Consider the following 8,299-nt stretch of genomic DNA (forward strand, 5'->3'; position numbering starts at 1 on the left):
TAAGTAAGCATTTCACTGTAACCTGTTGTATTCGGGCGCAGGTGACTAATAACATTTGATTTGATTGTAAGAGTTGAACGTGCCAGATTTGTCATTCGCCTAGGTTTATTAAGTTGTAATGTCTCACGGTATGTGTTTGTTATATAATCTGTATAATAACATTTCATTTGTTATGGGTATTATGGGTACCGACTAGAGGTCGACCGATTAATCAGAATGGCCGATTAATTAGGGCCGATTTCAAGTTTTCATAACAATCGGTAACCGGCATTTTTGGCCACCGATTTGCAGATGTTTATTTAAATGTTTGTTTTTTTCACCTTTATTTAACGAGGCAAGTCAGATTAAGAACACATTGTTATTTTCAATGACGGCCTAGGAACGGTGGGTTAACTGCCTTGTTCAGGGGCAGAACGACAGATTTTTACCTTGTCAGCTCGGGATTCGTTTTTGCAACCTTCCGGTTACTAGTCCAACGCTCTAACCACCTGCCTTACATTGCACTCCACGAGGAGCCTGCGTGGCAGGCTGACTACCTGTTACGCGAGGGCAGCAAGAAGCCAAGGTAAGTTGCTAGCTAGCATTAAACTCATCTTATAAAAAACAATCAATCTTAACATAATCACTAGTTAACTACACATGGTTGATGATATTACTAGTTTATCTAACGTGTCCTGCGTTGCATATAATCGATGCGGTGCCTGTTAATTTTCATTGAATCACAGTCTACTTCGACAAACGGGTGATGATTTAACAAGCGCATTTGCGAAAAAAGTACTGTCGTTGCACCAATGTACCTAACCATAAACATCAATGCCTTTCTTTAAAATCAATACACAAGTATATATTTTTAAACCTGCATATTTAATTAATATTGCCTGCTAACATGAATTTCTTATAACTAGGGAAGTTGTGTCACTTCTCTTGCGTTCCGTGCAAGCAGTCAGGGTATATACAGCAGTTTGGGCCGCCTGGCTCATTGCGAACTGTGTGAAGTCCATTTATTCCTAACAAAGGCCGTAATTAATTAGCCAGAATTGTACATAATTATGACATAACATTGAAGGTTGTGCAATGTAACAGGAATATTTAGACTTAGGGATGCCACCCGTATTTCACTGAAATAATAAACGTTTCGTTTTCGAAATGATAGTTTCCGACCATATTAATGACCAAAGGCTCGTATTTCTGTGTGTTATTATGTTATAATTAAGTCTATGATTTGATATTTGATAGAGCAGTCTGACTGAGCGATGGTAGGCAGCAGCAGGCTCGTAAGCATTCATTCAAACAGCACCTTCGTGCGTTTGCCAGCAGCTCTTCGCAATTCTTCAAGCATTGTGCTGTTTATGACTTCAAGCCAATTAACCCCCGAGATTAGGCTGGTGTAACCAATGTGAAATGTAACCCCCGAGATTAGGCTGGTGTAACCAATGTGAAATGTAACCCCCGAGATTAGGCTGGTGTAACCAATGTGAAATGGCTAGCTAGTTAGCGGGGTGTGCGCTAATAGCGTTTCAAACGTCATTCGCTCTGAGACTTGGGAGTGGTTGTTCCCCTTGCTCTACATGGGTAACGCTGCTTCGAGGGTGGCTGTTGTCGATGTGTTCCTAGTTCGAGCCCAGGTAGGAGCGAGGAGAGGGACGGAAGCTATACTGTTACACTGGCAATACTAAAGTGCCTATAAGAACATCCAATAGTCAAAGGTATATGAAATACAAATCGTATAGAGAGAAATAGTCCTATAATATCTACAACCTAAAACTTCTTACCTGGAAATATTGAAGACTCATGTTAAAAGGAACCACCAGCTTTCATATGTTCTCATGTTCTGAGCAAGGAACTTGAACGGTAGCTTTTTTATATGGCACATATTGCACTTTTACTTTCTTCTCCAACACTTTGTTTTTGCATTATTGAAACCAAATTGAACATGTTTCCTTATTTATTTGAGGCTAAATTTATAGTATTTATGTATTATATTAAGTTAAAATAAGTGTTCATTCAGTATTGTTGTAATTGTCATTATTACAAATAAATAAAAAAAAAATCGTCCGATTAATCGGTATTGCCTTTTTGGTCCTCCAATAATCGGTATCGGTGTTAAAAAATCATAATCGGTCGACCTCTAGTACCGACCCATCGCATCTGTTCATAGCTGGGGTCGTTGATGGTTTTATGATTTCATCAAGAGAGCTGTTTGATGCCAGGCCTCCCACTAGTAGGGTGCTCTGTGTGTGTCCCAAATAGTACCCTAATCCCTATTTAGTAAACTCTTTTGACCATGACCCATAGGGCTTTGGTCTAAAGTAGTGCATTATGTAGGGAATAGGGTGCTATTTGGGATGTAGCCTCTGAAGCCTTTAATGGGGGATTTTACAGCAGTCAGTTTAGTTAGAGGCAGAGGGCTGGGTCAGTATGTCTGCGTGTTTTATGTCTCTAAAGAGCTGAAATCCCCAGGCAGACCACCTGTATAGCATTACTGACTCCATCCATCGATCCCTCAGCTCTCCAGCCTTCTGATCCTCCATTGTAATAGGCCTAAGCGACTTACCGCTGTGTGTGCATACATTTGGTCCTCCATAGTCTTGTTGCTTGACATTTGTTACCGAATTTAGAACGTCTGGAGGCGAGTCTACTTTCTACTGAAGTGTGCATTCGTTCACTACTTCCCACAAATCTAAAAGCATTGGATTGGTGCAGGGATGGGCTCGTGGGAATTTCCACCATATTTCTTATACCAGTCGTCTCCTTTCAAATTAGTTAAAAGGGCAGTGCAGTGATTTTCCAGTTTTATTAATGTTATTTCCACACTATGAGGTCGAAATAACACTCTCAAATTGTGAAAATTATGATAATGTCCTTTTAGTATAAGAGCTTTTTAAAAAGAAAAAGCCTGTTCAGGTGGGATGGAGTTTTTGGCCACAGCATGACATCACAATATGATTTGATTATTCTGACCAATGACCAGTTATATTTGAAGGGTTTAACGGGGTAGACTCTTCAGCAGGGTTCTCCAACCTTTTCTAGCATAAGAGCTACTTTAAAAAAACATGTCACGAGCTACTCATTTTTTTCTAACTTTCAAATAGGTACATTCTTCTCTTCTCCTCTCCCCTGCAACTCTTCCCCTGGTCCTTAGTGTACAACAGAAAGTAGTGTACTATGCTGTCAACGCTTCCCCTGGTCCTTAGTGTACAACAGGAAGTAGTGTACTATGCTGTCAACTCTTCCCCTGGTCCTTTGTGTACAACAGGAAGTAGTGTACTATGCTGTCAACACTTCCCCTGGTCCTTAGTGTACAACAGAAAGTAGTGTACTATGCTGTCAACGCTTCCCCTGGTCCTTAGTGTACAACAGGAAGTAGTGTACTATGCTGTCAACACTTCCCCTGGTCCTTAGTGTACAACAGGAAGTAGTGTACTATGCTGTCAACACTTCCCCTGGTCCTTAGTGTACAACAGGAAGTAGTGTACTATGCTGTCAACACTTCCCCTGGTCCTTAGTGTACAACAGGAAGTAGTGTACTATGCTGTCAACACTTCCCCTGGTCCTTAGTGTACAACAGGAAGTAGTGTACTATGCTGTCAACACTTCCCCTGGTCCTTAGTGTACAACAGAAAGTAGTTCACTATGTTTTCTGACAATATGTCTGGTAAAATAATGGTTAATAAACAACTCTAAGGTGGTCCTTATAAAATCTGAGATTTTTACCCCATAATCTGTTTGTTTTCCCATTTTATTTAGTTTTTCACTCTCAAAATTACAACTGTTCATAGAGAAACAACAACATTGGATGTTCTGAGTTCATGTTAATGATGACATCACATCAGAAGACCATTGTTTGGGGGGGATGTCTGGAAGAAAACAAAACAAATTGTTTTGTGTAATTCCTCTTTAATCAGGCATCTGTCCCTTTAATATGTAGCGAGTGAGGAATGTGCCGTCTAACATGCCGGTCTAGTGATGGTTTTGTACTGCTGCTGCTCATTCTATAGGTAGGTAGGCTGTGAGTTACTGGTAGGTAGGCTGTGAGTTACTGGTAGGTAGACTGTGAGTTACTGGTAGGTAGGCTGTGAGTTACTGGTAGGTAGACTGTGAGTTACTGGTAGGTAGGCTGTGAGTTACTGGTAGGTAGGCTGTGAGTTACTGGTAGGTAGGCTGTGAGTTACTGGTAGGTAGACTGTGAGTTACTGGTAGGTAGACTGTGAGTTACTGGTAGGTAGGCTGTGAGTTACTGGTAGGTAGACTGTGAGTTACTGGTAGGTAGACTGTGAGTTACTGGTAGGTAGACTGTGAGTTACTGGTAGGTAGACTGTGAGTTACTGGTAGGTAGACTGTGAGTTACTGGTAGGTAGACTGTGAGTTACTGGTAGGTAGGCTGTGAGTTACTGGTAGGTAGACTGTGAGTTACTGGTAGGTAGACTGTGAGTTACTGGTAGGTAGACTGTGAGTTACTGGTAGGTAGGCTGTGAGTTACTGGTAGGTAGACTGTGAGCTACTGGTAGTTAGGCTGTGAGTTACTGGTAGGTAGACTGTGAGTTACTGGTAGGTAGGCTGCGAGTTACTGGTAGGTAGGCTGTGAGTTACTGGTAGGTAGGCTGTGAGTTACTGGTAGGTAGGCTGTGAGTTACTGGTAGGTAGGCTGTGAGTTACTGGTAGGTAGACTGTGAGTTACTGGTAGGTAGGCTGTGAGTTACTGGTAGGTAGACTGTGAGTTACTGGTAGGTAGGCTGTGAGTTACTGGTAGGTAGGCTGTGAGTTACTGGTAGGTAGGCTGTGAGTTACTGGTAGGTAGACTGTGAGTTACTGGTAGGTAGACTGTGAGTTACTGGTAGGTAGACTGTGAGTTACTGGTAGGTAGACTGTGAGTTACTGGTAGGTAGGCTGTGAGTTACTGGTAGGTAGACTGTGAGTTACTGGTAGGTAGACTGTGAGTTACTGGTAGGTAGACTGTGAGTTACTGGTAGGTAGGCTGTGAGTTACTGGTAGGTAGACTGTGAGCTACTGGTAGTTAGGCTGTGAGTTACTGGTAGGTAGGCTGTGAGCTACTGGTAGGTAGGCTGTGAGTTACTGGTAGGTAGGCTGTGAGTTACTGGTAGGTAGACTGTGAGTTACTGGTAGGTAGGCTGTGAGCTACTGGTAGGTAGGCTGTGAGTTACTGGTAGGTAGGCTGTGAGTTACTGGTAGGTAGGCTGTGAGTTACTGGTAGGTAGGCTGTGAGTAACTGGTAGCTCGTGATCAACCTGTTGGAGACCCCTTCTGGAGTCTAGACGATCCTATCCGCCAATCAGGGCCGTGTATGTAAACATATAAAAATGTGTATCGACACGCCTACACGATCGGACTGAGCATTTCAATGGCAAAAGGAGGCTCAGGGAAATAAATGATAAAAAATATATTATGAGTTATTTTCATGAAATAAACACACACAGTGATGGTTTAAAAATACAATTAAAAAGACTGCATCGGGGCTTTAAGGGAAGTGAACAAGTGCACACTTAGGAGGAAGGAGAGATAGTTGGGACATTGCCTAGGGCTGCACCTTAAATGGCACCCTATTCCCTATATAGTACACTACTGTTGACCAGATTCCTATGGGACCCTATTCCCTATGTAGTGCACTACTGTTGACCAGATTCCTATGGGACCCTATTCCCTATATATATAGTGCACTACTGTTGACCAGAGCCCTATGGGGACCCTATTCCCTATGTAGTGCACTACTTTTGACCAGAGCCCTACTGCACTACATGGGGGGCCATTTGGGACGTAGCCTAGGTCCTCCAATGCGTTCCTCTCAGCCAGCTGCTGGGTGTGTTCCTCCTCACTGCTTAATGCAGGGAAATGATACACATGGAACTGAGTGTCTGTCATACCTCCGGGTAGATGGTGGTTTAGGTTGAACATGGAACTGAGTGTCTGTCATACCTCCGGGTAGATGGTGGTTTAGGTTGAACATGGAACTGAGTGTCTGTCATACCTCCGGGTAGATGGTGGTTTAGGTTAAATATGGAACTGAGTGTCTGTCATACCTCCGGGTAGATGGTGGTTTAGGTTGAATATGGAACTGAGTGTCTGTCATACCTCCGGGTAGATGGTGGTTTAGGTTGAATATGGAACTGAGTGTCTGTCATACCTCCGGGTAGATGGTGGTTTAGGTTGAATATGGAACTGAGTGTCTGTCATACCTCCGGGTAGATGGTGGTTTAGGTTGAATATGGAACTGAGTGTCTGTCATACCTCCGGGTAGATGGTGGTTTAGGTTGAACATGGAACTGAGTGTCTGTCATACCTCCGGGTAGATGGTGGTTTAGGTTGAATATGGAACTGAGTGTCTGTCATACCTCCGGGTAGATGGTGGTTTAGGTTGAATATGGAACTGAATGTCTGTCATACCTCCGGGTAGATGGTGGTTTAGGTTGAATATGGAACTGAGTGTCTGTCATACCTCCGGGTAGATGGTGGTTTAGGTTGAATATGGAACTGAGTGTCTGTCATACCTCCGGGTAGATGGTGGTTTAGGTTGAATATGGAACTGAGTGTCTGTCATACCTCCGGGTAGATGGTGGTTTAGGTTGAATATGGAACTGAGTGTCTGTCATACCTCCGGGTAGATGGTGGTTTAGGTTGAATATGGAAAGCCATTTAGGCTACAGCACTTTAGTTAGGGGAAGTCATACTCTCACTTGAAATCCCGCTCCATAGCCTGCGTTAGTCAGAGGAAGTCATATTTAGATTTTTAAATCCCGCTCTTACCCTGATTTCAATGCTCGTGTCATTCAGCGGTTTGGACACTGATGAGCAGAATAACATCTCCTTGACTGACTACTGTGTAATACACTAGTAAACTCTTTATGCGTCCCAAATGGCACCCTATTCCCTATATAGCCCCTGGTCAAAAGTAGTGCACTACATAGGGAGCCATATTTTTATTTAACTAGGCAAGTCAGTTAAAAACAAATTCTTATTTACAATGATGGCCTACCCCGGCCAAACCTGGATGATGCTGGGCCAATTGTGCGCCGCCCTATGGGACTCCCAATCACGGCCGGTTGTGATACAGCCTGGAATCGAACCAGGGTCTGTAGTGACGCCTCTAGCACTGAGATGCAGTGCCTTAGACCGCTGAACCAGGGTCTGTAGTGACGCCTCTAGCACTGAGATGCAGTGCCTTAGACCGCTGAGCCAGGGTCTGTAGTGACGCCTCTAGCACTGAGATGCAGAGCCTTAGACCGCTGAACCAGGGTCTGTAGTGACGCCTCTAGCACTGAGATGCAGTGCCTTAGACCGCTGAACCAGGGTCTGTAGTGACGCCTCTAGCACTGAGATGCAGTGCCTTAGACCGCTGAGCCAGGGTCTGTAGTGACGCCTCTAGCACTGAGATGCAGTGCCTTAGACCGCTGAACCAGGGTCTGTAGTGACGCCTCTAGCACTGAGATGCAGAGCCTTAGACCGCTGAACCAGGGTCTGTAGTGATGCCTCTAGCACTGAGATGCAGAGCCTTAGACCGCTGAACCAGGGTCTGTAGTGACGCCTCTAGCACTGAGATGCAGAGCCTTAGACCGCTGAGCCAGGGTCTGTAGTGACGCCTCTAGCACTGAGATGCAGTGCCTTAGACCGCTGAACCAGGGTCTGTAGTGACGCCTCTAGCACTGAGATGCAGTGCCTTAGACCGCTGAACCAGGGTCTGTAGTGACGCCTCTAGCACTGAGATGCAGAGCCTTAGACCGCTGAACCAGGGTCTGTAGTGACGCCTCTAGCACTGAGATGCAGTGCCTTAGACCGCTGAGCCAGGGTCTGTAGTGACGCCTCTAGCACTGAGATGCAGTGCCTTAGACCGCTGAGCCACTAAGCCTCTGTCTGATTGAGGGGATGTACACACTCCAGCTGTATTCCCTCTCAGCTGGCGAACGGCCACAGGAGTCATCCAATGTGACTTCCCTTCAGATGATCAGAACATTGTAATTATGGGTGACAGAGCAGCGTGTAATTTTGGTCTAGAGTGCTGTAGCAGAATGTCATTGAATGGTGACTTCCAACTGAATGCTGAAAGGTTAAAAGTTCAAAAACGGCTTTATTCCAGAACTTCCATATACAGAATGCACAGGGGCATTCCCCGGGAGTAAAACAAGCAACTTGCATGGGTCTTAACAGTTTACAGTAAGGATTTAGTTCACAGTTTACAGTAAGGATATAGCTGACAGTTTACAGTAAGGATTTAGCTGACAGTTTACAGTAAGGATTTAACTGACAGACAACAGTCAGGATTTAGCTAACAGTTTACAGTCAGGATTTA

The sequence above is a fragment of the Salmo salar genome, chromosome 05 (assembly GCF_965601325.2).
Source record: "Salmo salar chromosome 05, fSalSal1, whole genome shotgun sequence".
NCBI lineage: Eukaryota > Metazoa > Chordata > Actinopteri > Salmoniformes > Salmonidae > Salmo > Salmo salar.